General features: G+C 43.5%; 1 protein-coding gene and 1 pseudogene across 5 annotated transcripts in view; both read left to right on the plus strand.

The window, feature by feature from the left end:
* LOC144679833 (RNA-binding Raly-like protein) overlaps window positions 1-17,983 on the plus strand; it is a 1,075,847-nt gene that overhangs the window by 969,035 nt on the left and 88,829 nt on the right. The window lies entirely within an intron of this gene.
* LOC144679351 (cytochrome c oxidase subunit 7B, mitochondrial pseudogene) lies at window positions 16,670-17,007 on the plus strand (annotated as a pseudogene).

Genomic DNA, 17,983 nt, shown 5'->3' on the forward strand with positions numbered 1-17,983 from the left:
CCTTCTTCCAGCTCGAAATACCCATTAACCATCACTCTCTGTTTCCTATTCCTCAGCAAATTTTGTATCCACGTTGCTACTTTCCCTTTTATTCCATGGCCTATAACTTCCCTCATAAGTCTGTTGTGTGGCACTGTATCAAACACCCTTTGGAAGTTGCCCTCATCAACCATCTCTGTTACCTCTTCAAAAAACCCCAGCAAATTAGTTAGACACGATTTTCCTTTAACAAATCCATGCTGACTCTTCCTAATCAATCTAAATTTTTCCATGTCACCATTCATTCTATCCCGAATAATCGTTTCTAGAAGTTTCACCACCACCGAAGTTAAACTGACCAGCCTGTAATTGCAGGGCAGATCTTCACAACCTCTTTGGAACAAGGGCGTAATGTTTGCAATCCCCCAATCCTCCGGCACCTCCCCCGAATCCAGGGAACTTTGAAAGATTATTGCCAGTGCCTCTGCAATTTCCACTCTCACTTCTTTCAATATTCTTGGATGCATCTCATTCAGTAGCATCTACCTCGTAGGTAAAGACAGATGCAAAGTATTCATTTAACGCCTCAGCCATGCCTTTTTGATACCTAATCGACCCCACTTCTCCTATTACCACCCTTTTACCATTGATGTGCTTATAGAATACTTTGGGATTTCTTTTTATGTTGGCTGCCATTCTTTTATCATAATCCCTCTTTGCTTCTCATATTTGCTTTTTCACATCGCTTCTGAACCTTCTGTATTCAGCTTGGTTCTCAATTGTATTTGCTACCTGACACCTGTCATAAGCACACTTTTTCTCCTTTAACTTAATTTCTATCTCCTTTGTCATCCAGGGAGCTCTGGATTTGTTTGTCCTGCCCTTGCTTTTTGAGGGAGCATACCTTGACTGTGCCCAAACCATCTCCTCTTTGAATTGTTCAGCTACTGTTTTTCCCGCCAGCCTTTGGTTCCAGTCTATCCAGCCCAGCTCCATTCTTGCCCCATTGAAGTCCACTCTCTGCCAGTTGATTATTCTTACTCTGTATTGAGCAATATCCTTTTCCACTGTAATCCTAAACCTTATGATACAATGATCACTGTCCCCTAAATGTCCCCCACTGTCACTTGATCTACTTGGGCCACCTCATTTCCAAGAACCAGGTCTAGCAGTTCCTTCTTTCTTGTTGGACTGGACACATGCTGCTGTAGGAAATTCTCCTGAACACAATCTAAGAATGCTTGTCCCTCACTGCCCCTTACACTACCACTATCCCAGTCTATATACAGGTAATTAAAGTCCCCCATTATAACCACTCTACATTGTTTACACCTCTCTGTAATTTCCTTGCAGATTTGTTCCTCTATATCCTTTCCATTAGCTGGTGGTCTATACATTACACCGAGCAATGTAATTGTACCCTTCTTATTCCTTACCTCCAGCCAAATCGATTCTGTCCTTGAATCCTCTGATACATCCTCTTTCTCCAATACTGTAATACTCTCCTTAACCAAAAACACCACCCCTCCTCCTTTTTATACTTTCCTATCTTTTCTGAACACTTTGTTAGCAGGAATATTTAGCACCCAGATCTTCCCTTCCTTAAGCCAGGTCTCCATTATCGCCACAATATCATAATCCCACAAGGCAATCTGTGCTTGTAACTCCCCAATTTTATTAACTATACTCCATGCATTCACAGACATACAGTGTAACTCTGAATTAGACTTCATTACTTGCTCCCTTACTCCGACTCCATCTATTAACTTACTATTCTCTAGTTTAGTGCTATCTGCCTCTTCCAGCATTCTGTGCACCCTGGTATTACTTTCTAATATTCTCTCCTGGTTCCCACACCCCTGCTGAGTTAGGTTAAACCCTCCCCAACAGCACTAGCAAATCGACCTGCAGGGATCTCAGTCCCGGCTCTGTTCAGATGCAACCCGGCTTGTACAGGTGCCATCTCCCCTCGAGAACCAGTTCCAGTGTCCCAGAAATCTAAAGCCCTCCCTCCTGCACCATCTTTCCAGCCACTCATTCATCTGTCTTACCTTCCTATTTTAGTACTCACTTGCACATGGCATTGGGAGTAAGCCGGAGGTTACTACCTTAGTGGTCCTGCTTGCCAATTTTCTATCTAGCTCCCTAAATTCTGATTGGAGGACCACATCCCCCTTCCTACCTATGTCGTTAGTACCAATGTGAACCACGGCCTCTGGCTGTTCGCCCTACCCCACAAGAATGTCCTGCAGCCATTCTGTGACATCCTTGACTTTAGCGCCAAGGAGGCAACAAACCATCCTGGAGTCACGTTGACGGTCACAGAAACACCTGTCTGCTCCCCTAACTAAAGAATCTCCTATCAGGACTGCCTTTTCACTCTTCTTCCTCCCCTCCTGTACAGCTGGGCCACCCATGTTGCCATGGGCTTGGGTCCTGTTGCACACCTCCAAGGATCCATCACCTTTACTGATATCCAGAATGGAAAACTGGTTAGTGAGCAGGACCTCTGGGAACTCCTGTACTGTCTGCCTGTTTCTCTTGGACTGCCTGGTGGTCGCCCATTCCCTATCTGCCTGCTTGCCCCTAACTTGCGGTGTGACCACCTCTCTGTACATGCAATCCACATAGTTCTCTGCCTCACGGATGCACCTCAGTGACTCCGGCTGCTGCTCAAGCTCTCCTTAGTTTTACCTAAATGATCATTCCTCAAGTGTGAACCTAAACTCAGTGGCCTTAACATTGAATTACACTTGACAAAGGGCCCACAGCGAGCAGCAGGCACACCTCACGTGCTTGCTCACATGGAACCAGACACCATGTCAAATTCATGCTGGAACCTCATGCATTTCACATGTAGTCAGTGCTACCTGCTATATTCATTTGCAGATGGGAGAGAAGAGTGGAAAATCAAGCTGATAATGACTAATGACAGAAACTCACCAAGCCTCCTTCAATAGCATCTTCCAAACCCACAACCTTTACCACCTAGATGGACAAGGGTAGCAGGCACATGGGAACACCACTACCTTCAAGTTCTGCTCCAAGTCATTCACCATCCTAACCTGGAACAAATCACTGCTCCTTCTCTGTTGCTAGGTCAAAATCCTGGAACTCCCTACCTAACAGCACTGTGGGTGTACCTATACCGGAGTTCAGCAGCATTTCAAGAAGGCAGCTCACCAGCACCTTCTCAAGGACAACTAGGGATAGACAACAAATGTTGGCCTTGCATGCTCACATCCCATGAACAAATTTTTTAAATCTGCCTTTTAAAGGAGAGGTCTATCTGGCTACAGAGAGCAGGAAACGTTGTCAAACAACAGCTTCCATTAGATAATTATATGGAATATTGCGGTAAAGTGGAGTGCTATGCACCTTTAAGAGAATGTAGTTAATTGATCATGTGATTGTATTGACCAATCACTATAAAGCGTGGGCTACTATGGTAACTGTAAGTTTAGAGCTGGAGGTAATCGAAGAAGCACACAATGTGTTAGTGCTCTGTTCTTTTTTCCAATAAACCACCAGTGTTTGTTCAGTTAATCGGCCTCTCTGCCTATATTGTTTCAAGCATCAACGAATGTGTTAATATCAAGGGCGCAGCTAGCGTTCACCGGGGAAAGCGAACCTGATAACCAGAAGCATAAAACTGGTGATGAGGATAAACTGGATCAATTGACGGCAATCAAGAAAGCCGTGGTAAGCCAGCCACATAACTTTGTCACTGTCTTGAAAGCTGTTTGAAAGCTCAGTCTCCTTCGTCATCGAGAATGCCGCAATTTGGGTATCTTGAACCATTCGACCCCGTTTCCAATGACTGGTCTCATTACATTGAACACCTAACTTTACCACTAACGACATCGCAGGGGAGGACAAGAAGAGGGTGATTCTTTTGTCCACACGCGGGAGCAAAACGTAAGGGCTGATCCGCAGCCTCACGACATCTAACATCCCCGATGCAAAGACTTTCAACGAGTTAGTAAACATTGTAAAAAACCACCTGAAGCCAAAGCCCTCCGTCACTATGCAGCGTCTTAAATTCAATTCAGGGAATAGGCTTCCAGGAGAGACAATCGCTGGATATGTAGCTGCTTTAAAGAAATTAACGGAATATTGTGAGTTCAGAACTTCAATTAATGACATGTTGAGAGATTGATTGATATGTGGAATCGGGGACGATGGTATTCAAAAGCGATTGCTATCTAAAACTAATCTAGTCTTCAGGAAGGCATTAGAATTAGCAACAGCCATGGAGAGTGCTGTTAGGGAGGCAATAAAAGATACACAAAATGGCGCCATCTATCTTGTAGGGTGGGAAGGGCCAGTAACAAAAGGCACGAAAATGTTGGACTCCGCAGAAAGGCGGGGAATGCCCACTATGTACAGACCATTGAAGAACAGCAATACTACAGTAAAAACCCACAATATTAATGAGAGAATTGCATCCAGGTAATCTGCAGGCGATCAACAGTTCAGAAATATCGAATACTTTTTCTGCCACCGCAATGGTCACATAATGCGGCACTGTAAAGATAGCCTGAGACAGCATTTTAAAAACAAGGGTAGAAATCTTGAAATTTGTCTCGTTGAAGAACCAGAGGAAGCAGAATCTGACGTTTATTCATTATACAACCTGAAAGTGGGTAGAACTGAGCCAATCCAGGTAGTCATTAGAGTCAATGGACAACCCATCAAGATGGAGGTTGATAATGGGGCATTAATGTCTGTCATAGGAAAACATACGTTCAGACACTTGAATAAAGGAGTCCGTCCTTTAAGTTTGGAAGAACCGGACACTAAATTAAAAACATACACGGGTGAAGAAATAAGAGTGAAAGGGATATGTCAAGTCCTGGCGCAGAATGAGGATCAGTCTGCAAATTTACCCCAGTTTAATTGGCCGCAACTGGCTCAAAAAGATTAAATTGCAATGGGCCGAGATTTTTCAAATCAGAACGAGAAACTTACAGGAATCGTTACAAAAGTACACTGCCATTTTTTTTGTGAAGAGCTAGGAAGGATTTGTGGGCTGCAAGCCAAAATCCATGTAGACCCTAATGCAACCCCTAGATTTATCAGAGCCAAACCAGTCACTTATACTCTTCGGGACAAGGTTGAGACCGAGATAAATGGGCTGGAAAAGTTGGGTATCTTGCAACCGGTGCAATTTTCCGGGTGGGCGGCCCCCATAGCACCCGTACTGAAGCCAGACCAAAGCATTCGCTTATGCGGTGACTATAATTTAACAGTAAACAGAGAGGCCAAACTTGATAGACACTCAATACCGAAGATTATATTCAAAATTGGCAGGGCGCATTACATATTCAAAACTTCACATAAGCGACGCCCATCAGCAGGTAGAGTTGGAATAAGGCTCTAGGGAATTCTTGCCCATCAATACACATTGATTATTGTATCAATATACTCGACTACCCTTTGGGGTTTCATCGGTGTGTGCATTTTCCACCGTACCATGGAAAATCTGCTTCAGGGAATGCCCCATATCGTTGTTTATCTGGATGATGTCTTAGTCACTGGACGAACTGACGAAGAACACTTAGCTAATTTGGAGGAGGTGCTGAAACGTTTCTCACAAGCAGGGGTACGCTTGAAGTGAGAAAAATGTATTTTCCAAGTCAAAGAGGTAGTATACTTGGGCCATAAGGTCGACGCGCAGGGCCTGCGGGAAGAAAATGTTAAGGCTATTCACGAAACACCTGCACCAAGAAGCACTACAGAACTAAAGGCCTTCTTAGGCATGATAAACTACTATGGGCGATTTCTCCCAAATCTATCAACCGTACTGGCTCCGTTACACACATTGCTTAATAAAAACCATGAATGGATTTGGCAAACTCCACGCCAGGATGCGTTTCTGAAGGTAAAGTAATTGTTAAGATCATCGGCCCTACTGGTCCACTTTGACCCAAAGAAAGAATTGATTTTAACTTGTGACGCATCCCCTTATGGAGTAGGGGCTGTACTTTCACATCGGATGGCGGATGGCTCCGAATGACCCATTGGTTATACATCTCGCACACTCAGTGCTGCAGAGCAACAATATTCTCAAATTGAGAAGGAGGCTTGTCTGTTGTGTTTGGTATTCAGAAATTCCACCAATACCTCCACGGTCGCCATTTTCACATCATATCACAAGCCTCTGCTGGGATTATTTGGAGAAGATAAGGCGATACCCCTCATCACATCTGCTCGCATCCAGAGGTGGGCACTGATATTGGCTGCTTACGAATACACTTTTATTCACCGATCGGGAAGCCAGGTCACACATGCTGATGTGCTGAGCCGCCTCCCCTTGCCAGATAACGTGAAGGTTCCAATTCCCCAGTAACTTGTCTTAGTACTAAATTTTTTGGATTCGTCCCCTATCCAGGCCAAACAAATCCGTGATTGGACAAGCCATGATCCACTCTTATCTCACGTCCGGGGGCAAGTCTTGAACAGATGGTCAGATGAGCCAAAGCCTGATGACATGAAGCCCTATTTCAATCGCAGACATGAGCTCACCTGCCAGGGCGGCATATTGCTCTGGGGAGTAAGGGTTATTGTGCTCCCGAGAGGGTGAAGGCCTTTACTGGCCAAATTACATAGTGCTCACCCTGGCATTAGTAGGATGAATATGCTCATGCGCAGCTACTTGTGGTGGCCAGGGATGGACGTGGACATCAAAGCCCTAGTCAAAAGTTGTCTTCAATGCCAGCAGGTACAAAAGCTACACCCCTTAACTCCATTGCACCCCAGGGAATAGCTGGGACGGCGATGGATGCGCCTCCACGTCGACTACGTGGGGCCCTTCTTCAGGGCACAGTATTGCTTTTATAATAGACGCCCACTCCAAGTAGATGAATGTCTACGAAGTCCAATCACCCACGTCTGCTGCCGCCATAGGCCGTTTGTGACAGAGTTTTGCAGTGCACGGGTTACCGGAGGTGCTCATGTCAGACAACGGGACTGCATTTACCACCCTGAATGGAATAACTCATATCAAAACCTCGCCTTACCACACCACCTCTAATGGTTTGGCTGAGCGGGTGGTCCAAACTTTTAAGTCCAGAATAAAAAAGCTGGATAGGGATTCCATCAGCACCCAGTTGTCACGGTTCCTGTTTGCATACCGGATGACGCCACACACGACCACTGGAATTTTCCCCACTGAATTACTAATAAAGTGACGTCTCCGCACCCGTCTAACTCTTATCAGGTTGAATTTAAGGGGGAGGGTGGAGAGAAACCAAGAGGCCCAGAAGGCTAGACATGATGCCATAATCATGAAAGAAATTGCACAGTGGGAGACACAGTTCTCATGAAGAACTTCGGAGATGGCTATTAGACGATGTGAGTGCCTGACAGGACCTCCCTCCTATAATGTATCGCTAAAAGGCTGAATAATTAGATGACATGTGGACCATCTCCAGAGCAAAGAGACAGTCCCACAAGAAGGAATGCCATCATTATTTGCGTTTGAGTCTGCACCACACGTGGAAGAAATGTCACACGATTTGGAAGTACCAGTGGGGCCTGTTGGACCCAAGAGGGTCCAAGACAACAAACTTGCCCACTTCCACCAAAGAGCCTGGTGGACAGTTGACCCCTATGAAGAGGGTCTCGGAAAAACCAGCCGAGGTCGTCAAGCTACGATGCTTGACACGTCCAAGGAAGCCTCCTGGCAAGCTTGACTTGTAAATAGTTATTCATGTAAATAATTGGGATGTTGTGAAGCTTGTCAATTGTACTTTCGCATAAAGGGGGAGGGGTGTGGTAAAGTGGAGTGCTATGTCTCTTTAAGAGAATGTGGTTAATTGATTATGTGACTGTATTGACCAATCGCTACACAGCGTTAGCTACTTTGGTAACTGTAAGTCTAGAACTGGAGGTGAATAAAGAAGCACACATGGTGTTAGGCATAGGCATAGGTATACGCAGATCGGTCTCTCTGCCTATATTGTTTCAAGCACCAACTAATGTGTTAATATCAAGGGCGCAGCTAGCGTTTGCCGGAGAAAGCAGGCCTGATAACCAAAAACATAAAAAATATATAATAGAGAACAGGCTATTTGGCTCAAGCAGCTGACCCTGGCAGTTATGCACCATTCACGTCTCCTCCCACCCTTCCCAGTATCATCGTAACCCTCATATGCTTATCTAGCTTCCCTTTAAATGCGTCTATATTACTCACCTCAACTACTTGCTGTTGTAATCAGTTCCACATTCTCACCACTTTTGGTTTAAGAAGCTTCTTCTAAATTCCCTGTTTGAATTCTTGGTAACTATTTTATATTCACAATCTCTCGATTTTGCTCTTCCCCACAAGTGGAAACACTCACACTTTATCAACTCCATCAAAACCTTTCATGATTTTATAGACTTCTATTAGATTATCCATCAGCTGTCTCTTTTCAACGGAAAGAGATTCATCCTGTTCATCCTTTCCTGATAGGTATAATGTTGCAGTTTGGTATCCTCCTTACAAATCACTTTAGTAGCTTCTCCAGTGCCTTTATATCATTTTTATAATATGGTGACCAGAACTGTACATGGTGCTCAAAATGTGGTCCAACCAAGGTGCAATGCAAACTTAGCACAACTTCTCTATTTTCAACTCTATCCCTCTAGAAATAAACCATAGTGCTTGGTTTGTCTTTGTTATGGCCCTATTGACCGATGTCGTCGCATCTAGTGATTTGTATATTTGTACTCCTTTGCTCCGGCACCCCATTCTGAATTGTAATTCCTAATTAATATGTGATTTTTTTTTCTTAGCAAAATGTAATACCTCTGTGTTGAAATTAATTTGTCATTTACATGCCCATACTACAAATTTATTATGTTTCCTGGTCAATTGTCGCAACCTTCCTCGGTTTTGAATATCCTTCCCAATTTGGTGTCATCAGCAAATTAAGAAATTGTGTTTTTGATTCCAAAGTCAAAATCATTAATATAAATTGTGAACAACAGTGGTCCCTGCATTGATCCTTGGAGGACCCCACTTCCCACTTTCTGAACAGCTACCCTTTATCCAAACTCCGTACGTTCTGTCTTGCAGACAGCTAGCCATCCATTCTGTTACTTCTCCCTAACTCTGCCTGCTTGGATTTTATTCATTCATCTTTAATGGGGTACCTTACCAAAGACCTTTTGGAAACCTGGATATATTACATCCACTACATTATCCTAGTTTACTCTCTCTGTTACCTTTTCAAAGAGTTCAATGAGTTTGGTCAGGCAAGACTTTCCATTTTGAAGTCCATGATGACTATTTATTATTATACTTTTGTTTTCTAGATTTTTTCTATTTTCTTCTCTATAGCACATTTAACTTGGTAAAAATGTTCCAAGGTGCTTCCCAGGACAAAAATTTACAAAGGAGACATTCAGACAAATGACCAAAAACTTAGTCAGAAGGCAAGAAAGGCACAGAGATTTAAAAAGAGGAGTTCTGAACTTTGAACCCAGATGCCTGAGGGCACACAGCCAATGAACTGAAGAAAGTTAAAGAAAGTGAAGCTGAAGAAATGGAAAAACCAGCAATTAACATCTAATTAGTTAGTGATTGAGCTCTGAAGGGTTTTTTCCTACTTGTTAGCACTGTGAATTGCAGAACGAGTTTTATCACATGGAAAATCAGGCCAACATCATAAAAGGTCCTACAATAAACGTAAGACTGTTACTTAAGTAATTTATTCTTTGTTTTACGTATTTCAGGTCACCCACTATTTTGAATATCCGGGCCCCTTTCCTGTCTGACAATGTGTGTGCTGCTAATGATTTCTAGGCCGTCATTTCTGCAGACCATCCATGGGCAATGGCTTAGCTAAAGCCAATCCTGTGCTTACTCAACAGGCCCAACCAAATGTTTGTTACTGGATAGCAATCGAGACCAGAAACCCTAACTGATTTTTCTTTCTCCAACAATGAGATAAGCTAATTCAGCACAGATCAGCCATCAAAATGTGGTATCTCCAGTTCATGAGGCTGAGTTTCATATTAGGCAGTGCAATTACCAACTGAGCCAATCTCGTGTTTTTTTGCTCTTTACTCCAACAAAGGTAAGATCTTCACCCTGAAATTCCTCGACTCTGATGGCATCAAGCTACTGTATTCGGGGTAGGCATGGAGGAATTTGGGGCAGAACCTGGAATTTCTGGAGTTCCAACCTTTTTTTGACCATTATCAATCATTGGACTGCCAATCTGCTCGAACTTTCCCCTGCCTTGGCACTGGTCCAAACTCCTTGCCAGGTCTTCCGAGCCCAGCTTTCCCAAAAATGCAGAACGCAGCATCCCCTTGAGAAGTCCGTCGTGGTGTTATGAAGCCAGAGGGAAGACAGTGCCTTGTTACAACACTGACTGCTTTATGCTAAGTTTAAAGGTCCAGTATGAATGTTAGTGAATGGGTGAGTGGATGAATGAGTGGCAAGGTGGATAGGTGGTTAGGAGTAAATGGGTAGGGTGGGTGAAGTAAGTGGGTAGGTTGGGTGAGGTGGCAGGTGGGTGATGTGGCAGGTGGGTAATTTGGCAGGTGAGTGAGGTGGGTAAGTGGGTCAGGGGGTACTCTGGAGGGGTATTCAAGTTGGGGGCTAGTCAGGTCAGGTCGGAGGGTAGTCAGGTGGTCAGGTAGCCAGGTCTGGTCAGGGGGGTAGTCGGGTGATCAGGGGTGATCGGGCAGACAGCATGTTCGGGAGCAATAGTCGGGCTGTGTCAGGGGGTAATCAGTTGGTCAAGAGGAGTAGCCAGGTCAGGGTTTGTTGAGGGTAGTCAGCTTGTGAGGGGGTCGGGAGTGATGATCAGGGGTATTTGGAGGTGTTAGGAAGTCGGGGGGGGGTGGTCAGGGGTGGTTGGGCAGTCAGTGTGAGTGATTGGGGGGGTCAAATTCTGTAGTTACCCAGGAGTTCGACCAGGCAATTCCCACAGAGGTCCACATGTCAGCACTTCCATGGGTCACGATACACATATTGTGTCATATGTCCCGTCACAGAAGATTTGGGCCAATTATTTTCATGTATGTAAAACTGTTCAGTCCAAAACGTCTCTTCTCACAGTAATCAAGGAGCAGTTAGGCCAAGAAAGTGCTGCCATTATGGCTAATGTGCAAAATCCCCTAATGCCCTTTCTTGGCTCATAACTGGAATAAATGGAGACCACATTAACTAATATTGCAATTCCACAATGAATTGTTACCCAGGGAATATATAGCATTATTCTTATTGCTTCCTAGTAGTTATTGTGGAGTAAATTTTTGCAGTTAATCCTCACAAAAATTAAGCACTCAAAACATAATGTGCTGCATTAGAATATATGCAGCTTCGCTCTTGAAATACCATCATGCTTTTTCCATTTATTTTTAATCTTTGCATTGTTTTCATTTTCATTTGATTTAATTTATTTGCTGTCTTCTCTCTAGGTAAGTGTATCTCATTTACTCCACTGCTAATTTAATCAATCCATTAGCCCAAAATATGTTGGCCTGAATTTTCCCCTTGTCAGGAGCGCTCAATCAGCGGACCCGGGAGCGAAATCGGGTGCCTGACTGAGATCGGCCACCACCCACGATTTCACATTGGCTGGCCAGCACGAAACACGTGCTGAAAAGCTCAGCGCTGCTGGGGTGGGGGCGGGAAGAGGGCAGGCAACGCTGTCACTGCAGGTGCAGATGAGCGCTTCGAGAGAGCTCACTGAAGGAAGACAGCTGCTTCAGGGAGCTGCAGACCTGCAAATAATAAAATAAAGCATAAAAAAGTTGCAAAAAATGTCCACGCTGCACAATCAAGCACCTGAAAGCAGACCTCATAAAAATGCTGTCCCCAGATATTTCTTTTGATTTTATTTCCTAATGGAGATTTCATCCCGCCCTTGGATGAGGTTTGATGAAAAATGTAAAGGCCGCCTGGCTATCCCGTCAGCCAACCATAAAGCTGGCAGAGCCACGAAAAATCAAATTCAATTGTGGCGTTAATGGGCTTAGTTGCCTGCTTAATTGTCGGCGGGCAGGCTTCCAACTGCCACGCGTGCCTGCTGAGCGAAATATTGCAAGTGCGCAATGATGTTGGGACACTTGCCCCATGTCATCTTGCGCAATTTTACGTCTAATCGGGTCGGGCGCATACCCGCCTGTGGAATATAAAAGTTTGCCCATTATGTTTTTTCATGGTTATGGATTGTTGTAGAGATATTGCTGAAGTCTGTCAGAAACAACCCCATGGGCAGGAATTTACATCTCGCGGCCAGGCACGCGCCCAACCCGATCGGGTGTAAAATCACTAGAGTCGGCAGTGCACCCACCGACAATTAAGAGGCCTATTCAGGCCCTTAATCAATTAATTTATTTCTATTTTTCGCTGCCCGTTCAGTTGGCGGACGGGCAAATCGGCATTTTTTACAAAACCATGAGCGGGATAAGATTTCCAACAATAAATAAAAAACCAATGAAAATTTTTTAACATCATTCCTAACATGTCCCTCTTCATATGACTGAGTCACATGTGGGGACGTTTATATCATTTCCAAAATCTTTATTTTATATGTACAATTCTTCAGCTCCCTGAGGCAGCTCTCTGCCCCCAGGTTGCTTTCAGCGTGCGCTCTCCCGCGCATGCGCAGACTTCAGCGCTCAACCTCCTCCCGCCCCTAGCCAGGCAGCACTGAGTTCCTCAGCGTACCTTTCACGCTGGCTGGCCATTAATTGGCCAGCCAGTGTGAATTCGAGGTCGGGGGCTGATCACGGACCGTTCCCCGGCCGGTCCTGGGCCTGCCCAATGAGCGGAAAATCCTGCCCCATGATTATAAAATTTTCTACTTGTTTTGACTGATATCAGATGGAGTCTGGACCCCTTGAAGTCTCATGTCATCAGGTCAAACATGGGCAAGGTAACCTCCTGCTGGTTACCCGTATTGCACACCCATACCTGGCATAAAGGAAGATGGTTGTGGTTGTTGGAGGTCAATCATCTCAGTTTCAAGACATCACTGCAGGAGTTCCTCAGGGTATTGTCCTCAGCCCAACCATCTTCAGCTGCTTCATTAATGACCTTGCCTCTATCATCAGTTGGAAGTGGGGATGTTCATTGATGTCTGCACAATGTTCAGCATCATTCACGGCTCCTCAGATACTGAAGCAGTCCATGTCCATATGCAGCAAGAGCTGGTCAACCTTCAGGCTTGGGCTGATAAGTGGAAAGTAACATTCATGCTACACGAGTGCCAGGTAAGGACCCTCTCCAACGAGAGAGAATTCAACCATCTCCCCTTGACATTCAATGGCATTACCATCACTAAATCCCCCTCAAACCTGGGGGTTACCATTGACCAGAAACTGAACTGAACCAGCCAAATAAATACTGTGGCTACAACAGCAGGTCAGAGGATGGGAAGAGAGTAACTCAACTCCTGACTTCCCAAAGCCTATCCACCATCTACAAGGCACAAGTCAGGAGTGTGACTGAATACTCTCCACTTGCTTGGATGAGTGCAGATCCAACAACACTCAAGAAACTTGATACCATCCAGGATAAAGCAGCCCACTTGACTGGCACCTCATCCACCACCTTCAACGTCCAATCACTCCACCCTGACACAAAATGGCAGCAGTGTGTACCATCTACAAGATGCACTGCAGCAACTCACCAAGGCTCCTTGGACAGCACCTTCCAGACCCGCTACCGCTATCACCTAGAAGGACAAGGGCAACAGATGTATGGGAACACTATCACCTACAAGTTTCCCTCTAAGCCATACACCATCCTGACTTGGAATTACATCACTGTTCCTTCACTGTCACTGGGTCAAAATCCTGGAACAGCACTGTGGGTGTACCTACACCACATGGACTGCAACAGTTCAAGAAGGCAGCTCACCAGCACCTTCTCAAGGGCAATTAGGGGTGGGAACTAGATGCTGGTCTAGCCAGTGATGCCAGCATCCCATGAATGAATAAAAAAAAGAATATTGGCCAAAGCGGTGACTTATGTTGTATGATTGAGAGAAACAAAAAAAATTGAAGTTTTGACAGTACTGTGAACACTGCAACAGGGAAATAGCCCCCAAGTAATGGCACTATTAAGACATCATATTTTGAGAAAATTAAATTCTATTTGAGTTCCAGTAAGGGAGAAAAAATTTGCATCAGTGTGTTTTGCTAGTTTAGATGTTCAGGGAGTGATCAGGGAGGTGGGTGGGTAGTGGAATTGGTGGTGGAGAAATAATGAGGTAAAATTGAATCAACAGGATCACTTGGTGCAGTCATCAATGAAGAAGTGGAACTACTATTCAGTACCTCTGAATAATAAGGCCTCATTTTAGATTGCGGTGGGCAGGCATTTCAGCAAGAATGAGCCTTAGTTTATGGTAAATTTGAGTTCATGGACCTGAATTCTAAATCTTTTTAGCATAAAAATTCAAAAGACCGTGAAGATGTGGATGCTTTACCTATTTACTTCATAAATTGTCACCTTTGAGAAGGTAATTAAGAACCTTATAAATGCTGTTCTACAGAGAGCTCCAGTGACAAAGTGTTTCATTTCCTGCAATTATCTGTGGTTGTATTTAAACTGCTTTGCACTCTACTTTGAATACAATGACAAAAGTAACATCTGGATCAGTATGTGACCGGTGAGCAGGTGGCATTTGACTGGCTGGTTGGCTTACTGCAATGTGTGAAGTGAATACCCAAAAACCTCACACAGCTTAAAGATAAATGAAAAGGGAAAAGGTAATGTTCACATGATTAATATCAGTGTAACCTATTGGAAACATCTGCAAGTTGAAACAGTCATTAACAGCAAGAGATTTGACATTTACAAATGCAGTCTACTTACAGGTCACAGACTAATGCATGTTCAGGGCATAAGTTAACAGAATGGGGAAAACTGGAACAAACAGATTTTCAATTTAGCACAGTTCTATCATTTATCTAATCTGGGGGAGAAAAAGCACTTCTCTCTGATGACATTTCTCAGAGCTTCATTATTAATAGAAACTGACAAACCATCAATCATGTTGAGATTGCTTTCAAGCTATCGCCTGAACATTATTATGCTTGTATTTCTGCATTTTGTTCAATGTGTATGACTTATTATAAACCATCATTTCCCCCACTGTCAATGTGTACACCTGGCTATCTTGTCAGTATATTAGCATTGAAAATTACACCTGAATGTTTAGCAAGGACTGTGTACATAAATTGGTCGATTATCCAGAGATGTAATCCATAAAAGATCTATGTTGAGGGCAAGTAGTTTACAGAAAATGGTTCTGCACAAATAACTGGTAAGTGACGAAGATGGTTTTATTTTATATACCATCCATGCCTAAATATATTTATTTGCACATCAAACTAATTATATACTTCAAGTTATTCAAACTTATATGCTTTAGGTTATTTATTTTTAAAAATAGAGCACATTGGGCTAGAAAGTTTGGCCTGCAGCTGAATTATGCTGGAGGTCTGCAGTTTGGGCAGAGCCTAGATCTACGAGGTATTCACTTCATCTGACTTTCCTCACAAATTGTGTCCAGGTGTCAAGTGCTCCTTAAGCCGGTTCCCATAAAGTTGAAGAACGATTTTGGGAGTATCATGTGCTACCTAATGATATTTATGCCCTACTAATTATGTAATTACTTAAGAATCAGAGTTAAGGGAAGATGTTTCATAGAATCATAGAATGGTCACAGCATGGAGGAAGCCATGCAGCCAGTCGTGTCCATGCCAACCCTTTTCTAGAACAACTCAGCTAGTCCCACTCCACCCTTAGCACAGTGATTTTTACCTCTTGAAATACTTGTCCGATTCCCTTTAGAAGGCCATGATTGAATTTGCCTCCACCACACTCTCAGGCAGTGCATTCCAGATCCTAACCACTCGCAGCATAAAAGTGCTTTTCCCCATATTGCATTTGATTCTTTTGCTGTTCACCTTAAATCGGTGTCTACTGGTTCTTGATCCTTCCACCAATAATATCAGTTTCTCTCTATCTACTCTGTCTAGAACGCTCATGATTATGCACACCTCAGTCGTCTCCTTTCAACCTTCTCTTCTATTAGGAGAACAGCCCCAGATTCTGTTCTCATAACTGAAGTCACTGAACCCTGGAATCATCCTTTGAAAATGTTTCTTCACCCTCTCTAATGCTTTCACATCCTTCCTAAAATTGTATACAATTCTCCAGTTGATGCTGAAGCAGTGTTTTGTAAATGTTCACCATAACTTCTTTGGCTTTTGTACTCTAATCCACTGTTTATAGAACCCAGGATGCCATTTGCCTTATTTACTGCTTTCTCAAATTGCCTTGTCGCTGTCAAGAATTTATGCACACATATCCTCAGGTCCCTCTGATCCTGCACCCCTTTTACAATTGTGTTACAACCAGGTGAGGACGGGTGCAAGGACACCCATTCCTCAGTTGATCTTAACAGGGTATTTCAAAATTTATAAGGATGAATGTGCCAATTAAGTGCATGTGCTGATCGCAAAGATCTCAGTCCAACAGGCTTTCTTGACTTTGAATGAGTAAAGGGTTCATTGTTATTGTGTTTAAAATCCCACCCAGATAAAGATATTAAAGTAAAATAAAAGGTAAACACACATCCTAATGTCACACCACACAAGCATGCAAAAATACAAGCTACAAAGTAGAGGAGGTTAACTTTTAGTGAAATTAAACAAGCACGCAGTGGAGATGGTGCCTTTGACCAAGAGTCTGCTTTCTCTGTCCGGTCGGAGCATTTGTCAAATTGTCACAAGACAAGCTCACCACAAAACTAGTCCTGACTTTCATGACAAGTATGGAAATGCTATCCTTGTGGGAGGATTAGCGTTCTGTGTTGCAGTCTGGAGTTATGTTGCAACGCAGACTGGGTTCATATGGAACGTGTCTCCTATTGGCAAGATCACCCCTCAAAATTGGAGGGAAGACTAGGGGAATGGACCAAGTGTTTGCAAGAAATTGAGTACAGATAGGCTGGATTGCAAATTTGCTTCGAGGCTCATGGCTTCTACTGTACTGATTACCTCTGTATATTGGGTCGCATAGTAAATCAATAGAAACTTTTTTAAAAAGGCAAATATATAAACAGTTCACTGATTATGAGTCATTTTCTGTTATTGGTGGCTAAGTCAGTTTTTAAAGCTGTAGTCCTTGGTTTTATTTTTTCCTGGAAATGTTGCTTTAGAATTTGAAGTCTTCTTTAGAATTTTTCTGTCTGCTATCCACAGTGCAATATAAGCAGGCAGGGTTCACTTTAGTTGAGACAGAAGGACAAGCAGCTTTTTTGCTGCCTTCAGATGTCACTCCTCCAGACTTCCCCAAAGTCAGCAGAGTTTTATAATAAAGACTTTCAAAAATCAAAGAGTCTTGGTCATGCGACAAATAGCCAATAATATGCAATAGAAAATAATTGATAGTCTATTCATGCTAATGAAGGGATTTCCACCTCCCGTGGTTAAAACCATCAGCATACAATAGAGGCAGATAGGAGTCCTTAGCACTACCCTTGTGCATAATCAGTTTAATGAATTCTCCTTTGTTACCTGGTCATCATGGAGACAGAATCTCTGAGACCTTATTGTCCTTGCTGTTTTGGGGTAATGTGTGACATTCCACAAGGAAGTGATCTAGGCATGTTCATTGTAATCCACCTTTTAGAAGCTTCCAGAAGCTTAGGTGACTTGCAGTCCCAAATATCAGGTGACTGTGGCAGCCATCTTAAGTCATTGTCTTTGTTTTAATAGTTGAAACTGTCTTTTCACATATGTTCCATATGTCAATGCAGCAGATGAAATTGTAATTTAACATTTGGCTCTAACACATCTCCGTAACAATTGTATCCTTTTTTTTAATATTGTCTCTCCTCGTTCTACCTTCAAAAATGTATCACCACACTTCTCTGCATTAAATTTAATCTGCTAGGTGTCCACCCATTCCACCAGCCTATGGGCAGAATTTTAAGTCCTGTGGGCAGGCATGCGCCCAACCCATCGGGCATAAAATAGC

This window comes from Cetorhinus maximus, chromosome 4 (genome assembly GCF_964194155.1).
Source record: "Cetorhinus maximus chromosome 4, sCetMax3.hap1.1, whole genome shotgun sequence".
In the NCBI taxonomy this organism is placed as follows: domain Eukaryota; kingdom Metazoa; phylum Chordata; class Chondrichthyes; order Lamniformes; family Cetorhinidae; genus Cetorhinus; species Cetorhinus maximus.